Source organism: Zophobas morio, unplaced genomic scaffold (genome assembly GCF_036711695.1).
Source record: "Zophobas morio isolate AGI-343-1 ecotype UQ-CSIRO unplaced genomic scaffold, CSIRO_AGI_Zmor_V1 ptg000023l, whole genome shotgun sequence".
In the NCBI taxonomy this organism is placed as follows: Eukaryota; Metazoa; Arthropoda; class Insecta; order Coleoptera; family Tenebrionidae; genus Zophobas; species Zophobas morio.
Genome location: NW_026972128.1, coordinates 13,555,834 through 13,574,786, shown reverse-complemented (window position 1 = coordinate 13,574,786; position 18,953 = coordinate 13,555,834). Strand labels below are relative to the sequence as shown.

Here is an 18,953-nt window from a genome sequence, read left to right as displayed (position 1 = left end):
TTATTATTTTTAGATTTATCAATTCTTCGATATTTTTGTTTTTTTTTTTGAGTTTTCACTTGTTAGATTTCCAATTTTTTGATTTTTTATTTTGGACGTTTCCATTTTTCAAAGAAACACATCGAAAATACAAGAGCAAAATGAAAAAAATCTTTTTTTACAATTTTGCAAAATTTCAGTTTGAATAAACTTGTTTTTGTATAAAATTTAAAAATGTAAAAAATCGAAAAATCCATGGAACGAAAAATTGCAGATCGAAAAACTGAAAACTAGAAATTTGAAAGCGAAAAATTGTAAAATCAAAAAACTGTAAAATTAAATAATTCTAAATCAAAAAAGTTAAAAATCTAGGTAACTATAAAATCGAAAAATTTAAAAATTCAAGAGCTGATAAATAGGAACTTTGAAAAACTTAAAACAGATTCGAAAAATTCTAAAATCTAACAAACATCGGAAAATCGAGACATTGCAAACTCGGAAAACTGAAGAATTTTTAAAAACTCAAGAATGGGTGCTGTTAAAAAAATGCTCAGTCAACACAATATAAATAAACGCCGTGAAAGCAATTAAAAATTAAGTAGTTAAGAATAATTTAAATACAAACATTGAAAAATTCAAAAACTGTAAAATCACGAAAAGTTCTGTCTTAATAAATTTGTTCTTTTTGAATTATTGAAATTAAAAAATAGAATCTGGGAAAATGAAACATTAAAAAATTGAGAAGTTGAAAAATTTAAAAACTAAATTAAAAATTGAAATCCCGATTAATTGAAATATAGAAAAATTAAAATATCTGAAAATTCAAAAATTGAGGAAGTGCATAACTGAAATATCGAAAACTTGCAAATCAAAAATATGGGAGAGCGAAAAATTACATAATCAAAAAATAAAAAATTCCAAAAATTGTAAAATTGAACAATTAAAGATTGAAAACTAGAAAACCTAAAATCGAAAAACTGTTAAGTCAAAAAATTGAAAAAAGAAAAATTCACAAATGGAACATTTGAAAAAATCAGAATATTGAAAATCGAGAAACTGGAAAATCCAGAAATTGAATAAACGATCTACAAATTAGTAAATCGAGCCAACTGTAAAATTGAAAAACTGTAAATTAAAAAAAAATTGAAAAAATCAAATGTTGAAAAATTGAAAACTCAAAAAACTTGCAAATCGGAACATTGTTCAATTAAAAAATTGGTCTAAAGAGTTTAGACAGTACTTCCCTCGCTGTCAGGAACGTGACGACTACAAGCCTATTATGTTTTTTTTCGTATTAGATTTTTGTAATTCTTGATTTAATCAATAAAATTAATTGACTCAGTCATTTTTTTTCAGACACCCTGTATAAGCAAATCTAAAAAATATTAATGCAGTGATAAATCACAAGTATAGACGCATCATTCTTTACACATTTAAGCATTTTTTCAGCAAAATTTTGCGGTGGCGTCATCAAATTTTTAGGGGGGGATGAGCAAATACATTTTGATCAAAATTTTACCCTACTTATGATAAATTTAAAACATCTCCAAGATTTCAAAGCATTCGGTTTTGTAGTTCCTGATTAAATCAATAAAATAAATTTACGCATTCAATAATTTTTTTGGGTCAACTTGTATATGCAAATTCAAAAAATATGAATAGAATGATAAATCACAACTACAGACTCATCATATTTTGTATATTTTAGATAGAATTTATTCGGCAAACTTTTGAGCTGACGTCATCAATTTTTTGGAGGGGATAAGTAAATTTATTTTGAATAAAAATTTATCATGCTTATCATAACTGTAAACCATCTGCAAAATTTCAAAGCATTCGGTTTTGCAGATTCAAAATTAAATGGCAAAATGTTGTTTCATAATTTTGATTTTTTTTTTTTCAAAAATCTGGACGTTTTGGGTAAAAACTCAATTCGGAGTCATAAAGTACATGTGTAGGACTATGTTATTTTATACAATTTAAAACCCATTTACTATCTAGGTACAATTTTGAAATGACGTCATCGCATTAGTGGTGGGGATGATTAAACAATTTTTGGTTAGCGTTTTACCATCTACATGATATTCTTAATATAAGTACAAAATTTCACAACAATCGGTCCAGTAGTTTCGGAGATTATCTGTCTCATAAAGATCCGGGACAGCAGACAGACGGGCAGACGGACAGACAGACGGAAACGGGAGACCTATTTCTTCGTCCTCTAGGGGTCATGAACGATCGAGAACACACTCGGGAAGTAAAATTTGCAAAGTAAAAATCGAAAAACTGGAAAAAAAACCAAACACTGTATGATTTCTAAAAATTCGAAAATGGGCGCTATTAAAAAATTCAAAATTAAAAAGTCAACACGACATAAATAAACGTGGCGAAAACAACAATATTCGAATGACATCGATGTGCTACAATTAAAAATAGTAAAATTAAAAAAAAAAAATAAATGCAAAAATCAAAAACTAAAAACCACAAAATCGTAAAACTGCAAAATTCAAAAGTTCAAAAATCGAAAAATTGAAAAACCCAAAAGTGAAAAATACGAAAAACTGCACATCGAAAAATTAAAAAAAAAAAATCAAATAAAAATTGATTTTCTGGCATAGAAACATTACACATTGGTACACCTTTTTTCGGCTTGCTTAATGTTTCTAAAATTCCAGTTTTTGTCAAAAAATTTCTATTAAAATTGACAATGTATGTATTTTTTTAGATATTCAGATATTTGAGCAGCTTGTGCTTTAAGGCCTCATCAACTTTTCAAGTCGTGAGCCGCCCCTGCTGCCAGATCACCGGATTTGACACCGCTTGACTTTTTTTGTGGGGTATTTAAAGAATCGCGTTTATATCAATAGACTGATTCACATTGCAGACTTACAGGAACGCATACATACGTAAGGAAATTGCTAACATTCGTCCAGAAATTCTCATTAACTCACTACAAAATTTTATTCAATGTCTTTTTTACTACCGAGAAGGAAATGAAGAGCATTTTGAGCATCTTTTGTAGAAAATGGAGGTTTAATTTTGGTTTCGGTTGTTAGTGATTAATTTATTTATTGTTTAATAATTTATTTTGCCATTTCAATAAGAAAGTATGATAGTGCTATATTTATAAATTCAGAAAAAACATCTCTATTCAAAAATACATTAATTATATGGTAGTACCATTAAAAAAATCAAGTTGGCCTTGCATCTCGAAAACAAATGAGGCAAAAAAAAAATATGTTTTGACGGATAATTACAGCACAACTTCTTGTAACCCTATACCTAACTTGAGCTGATTTGTACAAGTGGTTCTCAAAATATTTAACCGTTTCGATACATTCTAGCGACCCTGTATATTTTTAATTAATCATTCCACATTTGCTTATTAACGTCAACACCTTGGTCTAATGAAATATGTCGTTAATTTGGCTAAAAGTTTAGATAGAGAGCCGAAAAAACAAAATTTCGCACAGCACAGGAATTATTTTATTCATCTAAATTTTGCAATTATAAAATAAGTAATACCTACGTATATTTTCATGAAAAAAAAAGTTGTAAATTAAATACAACTTCTTCGAATAACTGTAAAATTTAATTTTGAGAAATTGTATTTATTTTATAATTGATAACGCATCAAAATAAAAAAAATAGTCGAATATTATTGGAACAATCAGACAAAAAGTGCAGTCAAACAAATCCAGTTCTATAGAAGAAAAAGTGGCCCGTGAGGGAATCGAACCCCCGACGGGACTGAACTCTGCGTTAGTAACACGACGCCGACGGTTCACCAATTGAATCAACAGCCATTGCAATTCGTTCCGCTTACACTGCTATAAAATATTATCATAAGTAGGTATATCTACTTAATTTGGATTTTTTTTGCATAAATAAACCACATGTACAGAAGTACGTTATTTGATCCAATTTAAATAGCATTTAGCATGCAAAATTTTGAGATGACGTCATTACATTGTTGGTGGGAATGATCAAACAAATTTTGGTTAATGTTTCACCATCCAGATAATATTGCGAAAGTACTTACATAATATAAAATTTAACAACAATCAGTCCAGTAGTTTCGAGATAAAATGTCTATTCTAATAAAAATTAACACAGACGACAGACAAACGAGAGACAAACAACAGACAGGAAATGAGGACCTATTTTTCATACTCTAAGAACCAAGAAACGTCAAGAAAACATGAAAATAGTTCGCCGGATGGTCCCCATTACGATACTTACGCTTGTGAATTAAAAAAATAACCTTAGTTATTTAAACAGAACTTACCTTACTTCTGGAGCACAATCAATTAATAAACAAGTCTAATCTCTTGGAGAAATTATAAAATTTGATTCCATATTTTTTACAATAACTAAAAATAGGAAAACATAGAAGTGGGTTATTAAACTACAGATAAAGGAGGAACTATAAAATTGTTTTATAAACTTTGTAGTAGAAACACATATATATGTACGTCTATCAGTGTCAATACGTAGGTACAATGTAACACTAAAATAAAAATAGCCCTACTTTGTTCCCAGAATTTTGTAAAACTTAGCTACATAAAATACACTGTAAACCTGCTTCATTAACTGATATAAAAAATAAAAATGAACTAAGACACCACTTTATTGAAGCAAATTTAGAATGAATCAAACAAAACTCTAGATTCCTTGGTACAAACGCGTTTTTTATGTAGCAATGTGGCCACTTACTTAAGTACTTAATAATACAAATAGCCGTTTCAGTTACACTGCTGACCGACACGTCATGACCAACTAGAGCAGAAATTAAAAAAATCACGAAATAACTTCTTTAGTTCACAAAATTAGGTCAAAATATTTTTGCAGTTTGGCTATAGAGACAAACATTGTATGCGTTCATCATAAAAATCTTACACTGGCGTTTCATAGACGCATCACAAGATAATATTGACTAATATCTGTACAAGTTGGACAATACTTCAATGAACAATAGAATCACTACATGATCAGTTTCATTAAAAAAATATTTACACACTTCCTTGATTATCTTTCCGTTAAAAAAGCAACCGTATATTTTTAAATAATAGGTCAAGAATAAATAAACAAATACTGTCGCTGAAAAACAAAAACAGTCAAAACAGTCGACGACATGACTTGCAGTAAGGTGTATGACTAAGGAAAAATCGTCTGCATATCAGCCATGATTAATGATTGGTTTCTACAAGTAAAACATGCAAAAATGAAAGCTAATTTTAAAACTTCCGTCTTGTTAATGATACGTTAATCTAAGTTATAGACAACTATTCACACTCTTTGTGCAGAAAAATTAAAGTTTCGTATTCTGAAAATTCTAGGACACTTAACTCAAAAATAATTCAAAATATCCCTAGGTAAAATTTTTTAAAATTTGCTTAAACTCCATAATCCCGTGGGAAAAACTGCATTAAATGTTTAATTACTCATATTACTTTGAAATTCACATAGTCATCTTCAATTAAAAATACACTATTTTTCTGCGTAGCCAAAATTCAAAATTTTGATATCAAATATCAGAGAAAAATTATGTGAGTTATTAAAAATAAAATTACACGATTTTAAACAAAAACTGTGAAGTGACTGAGGTCAAAAAAGACATTCTTTCGTCCTCAATGCATGTCAGGAGTTTAAACTGGAAAATATATCCTTATTTTATTCTATCAAAAAAAAAGAACCCATTCAACAAATTCAGTTTTTTTATGGGCATTTGTCAAATTTACGAGGTAAGCGCCAAATATTCTCGGCCTAACAAAGAAAGAGACCTGATGGAAAAAAATTAAATATTTATATTTCAACATAATCTCTGTTAACTTCAATACATTCAAAACTACGTCCAACTAACAGCTCTATGCGTTTAAAAAAATTATTTGAATCTTTATCACTAAAATGATGTAGTACTGCCGTTTGCACCTCTTTATCCGTCCAAAACGTTTTCCTTGCAAGTCGTTTTTTAACTTAGAGAACAGTTAATAATCGTTCGAAGCTAAGTCGGTACTGTAGGGTGGGTGATCAAGTTACTCGAAGTCACAGGCCCCTATAGCAGCTTGAGAAAGACATGCGGTATGAACGGGCGCATTTTCATGAAGCAATCGAACGCCTCTTGTTAATTTTCTCGGCCTTTTTTCCCAAATACGTTCTCCTAATTTATGCAGTAAGTAAGCATAATATGTAGCGTTGACAGTGGTATTTCATCCTTTAAAATTAATCAACAACATTCCTTTACAGTCCCAAAAAATTGTGGCCATGATTTTTTTGGAAGATTGGTTCGTCTTCAAGGGTTTCTTACCCCATGCGAAATAACTGTGATCATTTTTTTTAGTAAAATGTGAAGGACAAGCTTCAGCAAACACAAAAACCATCCTGTCCTTAATACCCTTTAGAGCAATTCCATCTTTTGATAAGAATTTGATTGCCGTTCGATTTTCAATTTTAAACAGGCATGATGAGTCCATAATTTTTCAAATATTACTCCTCAAATGTATCAAAACTAATGGGCAGTGGGGCTTGAAATTTTACACACATACTGCGGGGACCCTCTAGTCTTTTATGAGTTGTACAAATTTCCCGACGAGCAATCGCAAATATATCAGGCCGAGAATATTTGGCGCTTACCTCGTATGACTATGCTAATTATTTTTACGGCAACCCTATTTTTACTGACTGTTATTTTTAAAAAGTGAATAAAAAACATGCGCATAACACAAAAAGTATGAAAAATAAAAAATTAGCTAGGTACGTAATAAATTTTGAGAAACCTGTTTCCTCTCAAATCGACGGCAAATAGAAGTATACTTGAGAATGTCTAGTAAATAATAACATGATACAATCTATGCTTCAGTCATAAGTGATGCTATAAAATGTGGATAATACTGCCATTGAAAAAATATATTGATGTGTTACAACTTAACAGTTTACTTTTCATGAAGGCTCTAACATGGTGAATCGTATGATATATTTCTTAAACTGCGTAGAAAACCATTTGATTCCTTCAAAAATTTTATAGTCAATTTATTTCCTATTTCTGGACGCAATGGATAATAATTAATAAAAAATATGCACAAACGACTTACGTTACTTATAATTTACAAGTATACCGTTACTCATTAAAAGTTTTCTGATTAGCATTACATTGGTAAAAAACTCTTATATAGACAACACTTAAAATTCCACATTCTAAACATAATGCAAAAAACCTACATTAATACTTAAATTTTGTCTTAACCCAGTTTATAATATTTATGACAGATCCTTTATCAAAAGTTAATTAGATTACTCCTTGTACAAGAAGGTTAAAAAATATTTGATGTGCAATTATAAGCAATTTATACTTTCTTTGTTGTCCCGACCACTAAACAAACAAAGTAATAAACCCGATCCAAACAAATAGAACAACAATATTACTCTTAATTTAAACAATGTTATAAAACCATGATGATGGAAACAAACAAGAAGCGATGAGCTGAGAAGCTCCCGTATTTTCGAGATTTGTCAGGTGTGGTATTCACTTCACGTTCATTAAAAAACATGTTATTCTTTATCAATTCACACATTCAGCCTGCATCATCTCAGTCAACAAAGAGTGCTACTGTTCGACCATTATAAAAAACCACTCAACGTCGTTCCCACTAGAGGTGTCGATAAAAAAATCGTTTTACAGTTCAGGATTAATAGGAATGTGTGGGTTAAAAAATTTTATAGCCGTATGGTATTATCCAATGCAGGTATATGACGTACGATGACTTTGAAGACGCTTTTCCGTGTCACAAATTTTAAACAAAATTTTGGAGTTCACAAGTGGGTAGATTTAAATGTCACGGCAACATAAATCTCGGATAATTTGTAAGGAATGAATCTGAAAACGTTGCATAGCGTTCGATTCCAACAGAAATAAAGTAGCACTTGAACATATTCAGTCGAGACAATCGCCGCTCTGAAGACTCTTCAGCACTCCTTTTATGGACCACACACATACAAAAGCTTTCAACATCTTCTGATGGTATGAAACAGAAGATTTTATGTCATCATCATCGTCACTCCATTTTAGCACGTTGTTGGACTTGAAAAATCTTTCGGCGGTCAATTTTATCGCATAAAAGTTATTTATTATTAATTGAAAACTCTTCGATTGATGGAACGATATATAGTTTCATTAAAAGGGTTTATAGTGGGCTGTTTGCGTACGTGCCGGTTCCCCTAAAGCCGCACCTAACAGTCCTATCACAACATCACGATGTAAAGAGCTCACTCAGAAATAATAATCATATTCAATAATAACCTCGAACGTCAGGTATGTGTGTCAAAACAAGGACATCAAAAAAAAAAAGAAAAACGGCGGGTAGATGACCTATCCTTGAGCACTGAATGAAGAAAATTAAATTCTCCTTCACAACGTAAAAATTACTTGAAATATTGCAAGTTGTTGCAGCCACATGAACTCTTTTATCGCTGTAAATGTATATATTTAAACGTCCTTTCCTATTCTTTTAGATAATCAATGATCGCAGATAATGACATGTAATAACGGTTACTGCACAAGATGAATCAGAAAAAACAGGGATAACTATAATCTTCTTTAGTAAACCGGATTAATTAAAGTCAAAGCTGTAATATGTATGAATAACTTTACTAACACAAACGAAATACAATCCATGTATAGTAAACTTAGTTAACTTGTACCTAGTAAAACTTTACAGCTCCATTAATTAAGACTTTACTATAGACGTATTTACTTCCAAACATTCGGACTAGAAATTTGGAAGATATTGAAAATAAACTACTCTTTACGAATATTTCAACTAAAAGTTTTCAGCTGACTAAAAGTAGGTATAAAATGAAAGTAAAAATTAACTCTAGTTATGATAACGACCTACTTGTCTAATTAGTTAATTAATGTAAATCTCATCTATACAGTCCTTACTCAACTTTTTATGTACAATTTTTTTGTCCATTACAATTCTATTTAGCACAAAGTTACTGCACTATACCTAATATATGTGACCTAAAGCAAAATAAATAAATAAATCGCCCATCACCCATTTATTTTTTATTTCCTTTCTAATATACAGCGTTAGAACATCACAGCAATGTACTTTGTTCATTATAGTTGTTAAAGTAGCTGTTGTTAAAAATCCCAGTTTTTGAACACAATAAATATGTCATATTATATTAATTTATATGTTATAAAACTTTGTACAAAAGATATACAAGAATTTTTAAAGAAAATTGTGATCCTTTAGATGCCACATTTTTTTTCTTTTTCTGTATCTGCATTGGATTTACATTTACGTATATATGGCGAATTGGCGACCAAAGAAAAAATATCGTAGTATATAAATGTATAAACTAGCTTTTCGTCCGCGGCTTCCTTCGCGTAAACGATTCGTTGTGTTGAAAAACATTATTACCAACCTTCAAGTAAAAAATGTATTGAAGGGTTTTAGTACAATTTCCAGTAAAAATAGAAATAAGAATATTTTTGCTCATAAAAAATTTGTCACCACCGTTCATCTTTTTAGGGATGGAATCTCGAAACAATCTGAAATGCGTGTTTCATCATTTGTGTTGCAGAGTATTAATACCTACCAAGTTCCCCGTAAAAATTTAAATTTACAGGAGAAATATTTTTCCCATACAAACTTAACCAATAGGTACTTTTCACCCCCTTAGGGGTTGAATCTCGGAAAATGCTTAAATATGTGTTTCATTGTGCATTAATTAATACTAAATTCCACGTCAAAAATTTAAAATAGAAATATTTTTCCCAAATAAAGTTAGCCACCACTTTTCAGCCCCTTAGGGGTTGCTCGGAAAATGCTCAAATACGTGTTTCATTATTTCTGTTGAAGAGCATTAATACCAAGTTTCACGTAAAAATTTAAATATATAGATATTAATAGAAATATTTTCCCATGCAAATTTAGCCTCCACATTTCACTCCCTTAGGAGTAGAAATTTAGAAAATGCTTAAAGACTTGTTTCATTATTTGTGTTGAAGAACCAAGTTTCACGTAGAAATTTCAATTTATAGCAGAAATATTGTTCCTATACAAACTTGGCCGCCCAAACTTAGACACCATTTTTCACCCCCTTAGGGGAAAATGCTTAAGTACGTATTTCCTTATTTGTCCTGAAGAGAATTAAAATGTACCAGGTTTCACGGTAACGATGTAAATTTACAGTAGACATATTGGTCCTATACAAATTTTATCACCCCTTTTCAACCCCCTTAGGGGATGAATTTCGAAAAATACCTTCCTAAACGATGCCTCCAGTATAAAATGAAAATTCTCTGCAAATTTCAACTTTCTAGCATTAGTGGTTTGAGTTAGGCGTTGATAGGTCAATCAGGACATTGCCTTTTATATATTTAAAGAAGATTAAAAAATGAAGACGGCAATTTTTTTTTAGAAAACTTTAAATACACGATTTGGCCATTATTTTGAATTATATATAAAAAATATTATATTTGTTTTAAATTTTTTGACACAAATACAAAAATTGCATTAAAAATGCATGCTTACAATTTAATATTATAGCTATTTTCCATGCTATAGTTGCCAGCAAAAGTTTCAGCAATATTTGCCAACTACAATTTTAGAATTCACAGTATTGATAGATTTTCTGCACAAAATTGGTTTAATAAATTATTATTTGTATCAATCAAACCGTGAAACTGACTTTTAGAATAAAACAGGGGTTAATTGAGGGAGGTGGATAAGGTGTGATAAGGCTGTGCAGCTGGCAGTGTCGAAGTATAGTGAATTTAGTTTAGCCAATTTTTTTCTGATTTTTACCGATTTTCGTAAATCACTTTCATTGGAAAAATCAGTTCTAAAACTGTTGAAACCTTTATGTTGCCATTATAATTTCGTGAGATCAGTATCGCTCGCTTATAGTATAGCATTTCTCTTACAATACAAAATACTATTTTACTGTATGTTTACTGTGCAAATAATGAAACGGTATAAAACGAAAAGAATGTCTGATTTGTTTTCTGGAAAGAGCAAATAGGCAATTTAAGTAAATAAAAATGAAAACGACTAACGGATCCTTTAATATAAAAAAAATACAAATGCTGCCAAATGTTCGCAACATTTGTAGTTTTTCTGTTTTTCAGTGTCTCGGCTATTATTGTTAAACATTGAAATTTTTGTTTCGACTGTTTATACCTATTAACCTTAGCAAAATTCATATCAGTCTTATTCTTTAGTAACTCTCATTTGTCTGAAGAATAAATACGAAACACACATTTATTGATCTCTTCAACTCCGTTTGTTTTGCACACAACAGTTGACAATTTTGTTTTTCCCCCCATAATTTGGAACATGTGGATCATTTTTTAGCGCCACTAAGTTTTTAACTAAATGTTAACGTTTTTTATGATGTAAGTTAAATTTAACATAACTGAAAAATTTATCTTATCTTTTTTCGAAACTGTCAATAAATTATGTAAACCATTAGGATAACGATATATATACATACCTAAGGAAAGTATGAACACCTGAGCTGTGTTTTACAAAATCGCTCCAGATTAATATTTATTGATATTCAGTAAACCACGACCAGAATAACACACAAAACAGTGCAAATAAAACAAATATCAATATTAATGATTAAATTTAACATGCGTTTAACGGTGTTCTAACAAAAAAAAAACATGTCTTCATGGGTTCACGACGTATCGTTTGAATTTTTTTTTAAAAAACGAACCCGTTAAACAGATGCATAAACTCCATTGCGAATTTAACTAAACACAGCCACCGTGATATTTAACAATATTATGACTATATTTTTAGATAAACATCTTAACCAAATGATAATAATCAATACTGAACTTCAAATCGACCCTTATATATCATAATTTGTTGTTACCAATTCTCAGATTTATACGCCCTTGCAGACAATGTTTATAATTGGTAGGATAGAAATGACCACACCCATTTGAGATGTTTTTCTATAAAAATGAAACTTTGATCAACAATATCAACAGCTTTCGATAAGTCACAAATGATAACATCAGCTTCTAAAAATCCTTTAAAGCTTCCGAAACATATACCTATTAAATAAACATAAGTTTGCACACTTTGAATTACTCACATGACTGTACAGGATGTCTGATAAGATAGAGTCAAAGATTTTGTTAAAATTATTTACAACAGCTAAAAGTTGAGATAATTCGCAATTTCTTCCTAACTTCCTGATTTAAAAACTAAGTACTTTCCAATATTTATATCCATGTGTTCTTGTAGTAGAATACGAAAAAGTAAGTTTCGTGCTTTCCTCTATCTGCCAAAAATGTGACGTCTGTGTTATTATTAATCCATGCTTGTTTTTAGCCTTATTTATGTAGGTTTTTGTAAAAAACAAATCGAAACTAAACAACAAAATTTTTAAATTTATCCCAGAAACAATCAAGCCTGCTGAAATTTTTTTATCTGTTACTCCCTAACTCCCTTCCAAAAATTTGAAAACATCATCCCTAAGTTTTATATAATATCACAACACAACAGTCTCAGGATTTCAGAGTCGTCAGCTATAGCGATCCATTTAAGACTCGATCTTAATTAAATTAACTGAAAAAATATTACTCTCGCGCTTGTGTGTACTTTTCGAGAGATCGAGATGGTCCTGTTGTAGGTATTGCCAATCTGTCTTTAGGGCTCCCATGTTTGTATAAGCTTAGTCACTGTTCAGCACGTGGGGGCCTCATCCCCTAGTAGAACCTAGCTGAAATATCACCCAATTACCGACTCATCGCGACGATCGTTGACAGCTCGTCTGATATCGACTGATAACTCAGTTTGATTCTGTTAAGTCATTGACCAATTATTTTATTATTCACTGACGTGCACCTGGTTTACGGTTTTGTTATGTGCACGCTCCACGGGCAGGGGATTTATTAATATCAAATCTATATAGAAAGCGTGTTTTAATCATCCTTTCAGAATATTAAACTGCGGTACGGTAAAGCGCCATTAATGAAGTCATCAACTTCCTGATTTGAAAAAAAAAAACAGACAGAAAAAAGATTCTGCCAAATAATAAGGTGAAAAACGAAAAGCGTTTTGCTTCAATTGTTGGACAATTTTGTTTCTACAGTTACTTAAATTTTAAACTACTTGATTACGCGGTTACATTAAGTGTCAATCGATGTAACCACATAAATCCTTTTGAAACACCATTATTTTATTGCCAATTATTGATCCAACGGTTATTAGTGATTTTTTCGCACTGTCATAAATATTTTCATTGGCATTTTGTTTTACATGAACGCTTTTAAGGCAAATGTCCGCCATAATAAAAGCCTTTTCCTATGCGAAATGAATAATTACACAAAGTGTTGTTGACTATAGCGAGAGTTCATCATTGTTCAAAATCGACGTCGCGACGCGTCCCATTTTAATTGAAATCTCATTGCAAACGAAAGTTGTCTCTTTATTTCTAAACTCATTTTCTCGGTTATAAAAACAAGTGTAAATATTTAAAGTCGATAGTCAGTGATCTCCTCTCCTCTATATTTTGATCGGCAATCTCTCTGTCTATAGACATTTCCGGCAGTGTTTGCTTTAATATTTTTCATAAAATTGAGATTATAAGGCTTTTGTACATACTTCGTTTGTAAATATTTTTTCGGTGCACTTTTATTGAATTATTCTTTCACAAATTGCTCGCTAATTGGCTTCATCGACTCTGTTTTCGTATTTTCAGCCATTCGTTTGTGATTTCGGTTCAACACAAAACCACCAACTTTTCCACCGCAATTAAAGCTGTAAACTCGGGTTTAATTCACAAGACAATTCGAATTTAGTCATAATAAAAGTCTAGATGGTATAAAAACGTGTTAATGCAACCAGATATTTTTTCCATTGAAAGTCGGACCGTGCATAAAAATACCGGAGAAGCTTGTTAACACCTCGATGAAACCTTCATGGGTGGTCCCAGCACGGACCCACAAATATTTGATATTTAAATACATCAACCCTTAAAACAATATACCACCAGGTAAATTATTTACCTTGTCCCTTTGACCAAAAATCTGAAACTAGGTTTTTAGGTATATGATAACACGGTGTCCGCGAATATTGTGTCCAACATTTTAACTTGACCATTCATTGCTAAATTAAATAAATTAAAAAAGTATATAATAATAGCAACAAATGCAACCATTTATTTATTTATTTATTAACGTATATTTAACGAGGTTTGGAATTTATTCTATACATACATATGTATTTGTAGAAGGAATTCGTCTTGCCCCACCTGCCTCTACAATTTTTTAAATAAAGATGTCACTGAAAAAATTGATGTAAAAAAAATATCAAAACCACAAACTACAGAACTCATTAGGAGGAGCCTTTGTTTAGAAAGAAATTTCATTTGATTCCTTTAGATTAAAATGTATTGACTTATAAAAATATCTGTCACAAATGAAATGAAAAAAAAAACTTTTTTTAATAAAGAATTATTATTATTTGCAACAAATTATTAAAATGTGTGGATGATTAATACGAATGTACTTTTTATTTCTCAGGAATAAGCTAAAAAACTACATTATGCATTCTTTAAAATTTTCAATGATTACAACACGTTAAAAAATGTAAAATTTTACTTTTTTTATATTACCTAAAATATGCAAGATACGATCATTTTAGAAAAATTACATTTTGATTAATTCAAATTTACCTGATTTTATAATGTAAGCATAATGTTTATATCATACATTATGCGCCAGTGAAATTAACTGGCATGTTAAATTTTATTAATAATAATTAGTTTTTGTAACAATTTCGTAATAAAAATCTCACACAATAAAACAACAAATATGTGAATTGTGAACATTGTTCGTTACAGAGTGGCCCAAACTGTTATTTATTACCAATACAAAAACATAGTATACAATTTCTCTTTTTAAATAAACCTGACCAAATTGAACTTATCTATAAATATGTATAAAAAAACAAAAGGCTGTAAATAAAACTAGCATGCAACAAGTGAGTTAATGCATTAATATGAAAGCACCTGCAGTACTTAGGCAAAAATTAACATTCAGCTCGCAATAATAAATAATAATTTGTTAGTTGCGTTGCACAAATACACATTTAACATGGATATTTATTACAGCTTACTGACAAACCTGGAGGGAATGTCCATATGATTAAATACTGTGCCTCGACTAAGACTGCTAACGCTTAGGTTACCCAGACTAGTACACTATCTGAAATTAATAGCAGCAATTTTATTTAATGAAGATTCACTTACAAAAAATTTTATAAAAATCGACACTGTCACATTAATAAAAATAAAGAACCAGTGTATTTTTTTAAATTTTTGTTCTACTTGTTCCCATTTTACGGCCCCACTGTGTATTCGATTTACCATACCTTTGAATTGTTTAGATGTAAATTCATTGTTATCTGCGGGAATTTATTGATGAAGTACAACTCCTCGATTTCCTGATGACTATTAATAATGGACAGGTTTCGTCTTCCGGCAATTTCCGTTATCATCAGGTCAACTCAATAATAAACCCTTTACCACAAAGGGTTATCTACTATGGCCACCCCTTAACCTGGGAAACAATAACGCAATTATGTAAATTATTTGAGGAGTATAGAATGACGCCGCTACTTCCTGCGTCCACCGGAAGTGGGTAGTTCTGACCGTGTGGCCCACACGTGACAATAACACGCTCCTGCTGTGATGTCGTGGGACGTACTTATAATTTAATATTCGCATATTATGAATTTTTACTAATCGGAAGCACTTTTTTCTATAAGAAAAAAAACACTGATATTCTACATTTCTTGAAATATGTTATGTATTTTAATGATTCAGCGACTAATGTGTAAATATTAGCGCAGTGTGTTTTATTCCTTCAAGATCATCAAGTGCTATTCAGTGCGTTTTGTGAGTTAATTACCTGTTTTACAATATGTAAAATGTGAAGAGATTCTTCACATCAGCAGTTAGACCCTTTTAAAACAACATGAATGAATTCATGTCGTAAAATTACACGAATATGGAGAATATTATACAGCAATTTCCCTAAAAACACAAAGAAATTTATCTGTGTTTCTGTGAAGCTAAACCAAATTGGATGCGAATACAGACTGTATACGTACCTTACCTTACATCCACGGATTCCATTACTTCAGTCCTTTGTGATGCGTTCTGCTACTTTTGTGGAGTTTTAATATACAAATGAGAATAAAGGATGCGCAATCTGTAGTTTTATTTTAGGTGTCATACCAAACTGAGGCGGGTCGTAATGATACAAGGTATACATATCTAATGCCACTCCGTCACCCCTACTGCAGATTTAAACTAGTTTGAATGTTCAGAGTCACGTTGTGCTTGTGCCATAAGCTGTTTCGCTGCATTATCTTTAAGGGTTGCTAAGGGCTATTTTACAAAACAAAAAGATAACAGTGATCCAGATATTATTCTGATACCAAAATGATTTTTTTAAGGCTAATGCTTAATCAGGGACGAATAATTTCACGATAAATAATTTTGATGTATTACCTCAACACTTGAAGCTTTGTGGCCAAATGGTTAATAGTTGATTTGTTGACGTAAAATACAGATTTTACAAAATTTTAACAAAGTAAGCCATTTCTTCTACATCTTTTATAACTTGTGCAATATCAACATCTAGTTGTTCCTTCCTCTCACGACTCTCAGTTTGCGCATTTATTTCCGTCTCACAACCTAGTGAACTGATTATTTTTAAATTGCGAAGATTACAGAATACTGTTCAAAGTTGGTCAACTCATCCTCTCTAAAAAATTTTCATCTTAGTTTTTTGTAAAATAAATCTTTCTTGAAATATACGCCGTATGTCATGTTCCGTTTGATTTAGTCACACCCCCTTACCAATAGTTTAAGAGTTTATATACGGGCTATTCTAAAAGTAAACACGTAGAACAAATTTTGCAATTTACCTAAGAAACTAAAAACATACTTCTTTGAAATATCGGGAACATATGATTTATTGATTAACCATTAACCAAATTTCGTTTATTTACTCCTTCCTTTGATATCATCTTAAAAAATTATAAGATAAATATTTACCATACGCCTCTAAATGGCGTGTTCCTTATGCCTATGATTAGGTTTACATAAAATGATGCTTAAACTTTTTTAACAGGTACTTATCAGGAAGCCAATCAAACTGGCAACACTGTAAGACCACTGTGGATACCGACTTTGGTGTGTACATTTAAATGTATGTTAAAACAATCATGCCCACTAAGGGCCGAATTCTGTAAAGTATAAAGGCACTTTGGTAAAAGGATTGTCCTTTATATAAAGATAGGACCCTTATAGATCCGTTGCATAAAGGTGAAGTCCTTTATAGTTTCCCTTGTGCAACGGATGGTCATATGTGTCACTTTATGCAAATTATCTGTCAGTTTCATTAGTTTTATATAGTGACCGTTTCTAAATAAAAGGGAAGAAATGGAGAATCTGTGATTATTTATCCTAGAGGAATTACAATAAAGGTTTATATGAGTCAGAACAATGATGTCTTTGTCCAGTTTTATAGTTTCATGGTTTAATTTGTTAATGTTAGCAAAAAGCACTAAAATCGTCATATTAAAGTTAATTAAGCCCAATTTGGTGGAAATACAAATACTTTTACGATGCTCCAAATAGACTAGTAACTAATAAACAACTTTGCAAAAACAACTCCTGTGGAGGAGCCTTTACTTATAAAAGACCAAAAAATCCATTAAAGGCCAGACTCCCCTGACCAGTTGCCACTCCAGTGTGTTGGTACATAAGGGGCCAGTGCTGATATCTCCAAAAATGTACATGATTTCATAAAATGTTTATTTTTTTTTTTAAGTTTTTTAAATGTGTTACCATCATCACGAACCAACCTACGAGCAAATAAATAATACTTTTACTGTATGTCAGGCACAAAGACCACGACAAGAATTTCATATCTCATAAATTAACAAAATTTAAGTTTAAAAATCTCTCCAGCCCGTCACACCAACCATACCGATATTGTGAAAATTTGAGGTTATGTACAATAGATTTCGTCTCTCTTGACACAATGATAAACGCAAGCGTTCCTTTTCTAAAAGCGTATACTATCGTAGTAAAAACATCCGTTCGTTCCTTTACATAAAGTCGAACTGACGCACAAGTTTCTCCCCAACGGATGCAATAGAGGATAAGATATTAAAGGATTCACTTTCACATTTCCTTTAGGCTAATGCCTTTAACAAACGGATCCCTTATTAAAAGGTTAAGTTACAGAATTCGGGCCTAAGTTGGTACGTTATTATGAAACCCTTTAAAATTTAAAATTTATTCATCAAATATGAAGGGATGAAAGCTCTAAACACCAGCCTTTTTAATTAACTGTTCTTCCCCTTCCAGTGGCTGCATTCAAATGCAGCTCTCCTAATGCAATTAAGGGCCGAATTCTGTATCTTAACCTTTTAATAAAGGATCCGTTCGTTAAAGGCTTTGCCGTAAAGGAAATGTGAAAGTGAATCCTTTAAAACCTTATTCTCTATTGCATCCGTTGCGGAGAAACTTGTGCGTTAGTTCGACTTTATGTAAAGGAACGGACGGATGTTTTTAGTACGATAGTATATGCTTTTAGAAAAGGAACGCTAGTGTTTACCATTGTGTCAAGAGAGACGGAATATATTGTACATAACCTCAAATTTTGACAATATCGGTATGGTTGGTGTGACGGGCTCGGGAGATTTTTAAACTTAACTTTTGTTAATTTATGAGATATGTAATTATTGTCGTGGTCTTTGTGCCTGACATATAGTAAAAATATGAGGAGTATTTATTTGCTCGTAGGATGGTTCGTGATGATGGTAACATTAAAAACTTAAAAAAATTAAACATTTTATGAAATCATGCACATTTTTGGAGATATCAGCACTGGCCCCTTATGTCAGTGTGGTCAGGGGAGTCTGGCC

General features: G+C 31.1%; 1 protein-coding gene across 1 annotated transcript in view; it reads right to left on the bottom strand.

The window, feature by feature from the left end:
- The window catches only part of LOC135133897 (transient receptor potential cation channel protein painless-like), a 152,423-nt gene extending 143,407 nt beyond the window's left edge, over window positions 1–9,016 (bottom strand). The window contains exon 1 of the mRNA XM_064062439.1: window positions 9,008–9,016. The gene's annotated coding sequence lies outside the window, so the exon portion shown is untranslated. The remainder of the gene's footprint in view (window positions 1–9,007) is intronic.
- Between the last annotated feature and the right edge of the window lie 9,937 nt (window positions 9,017–18,953).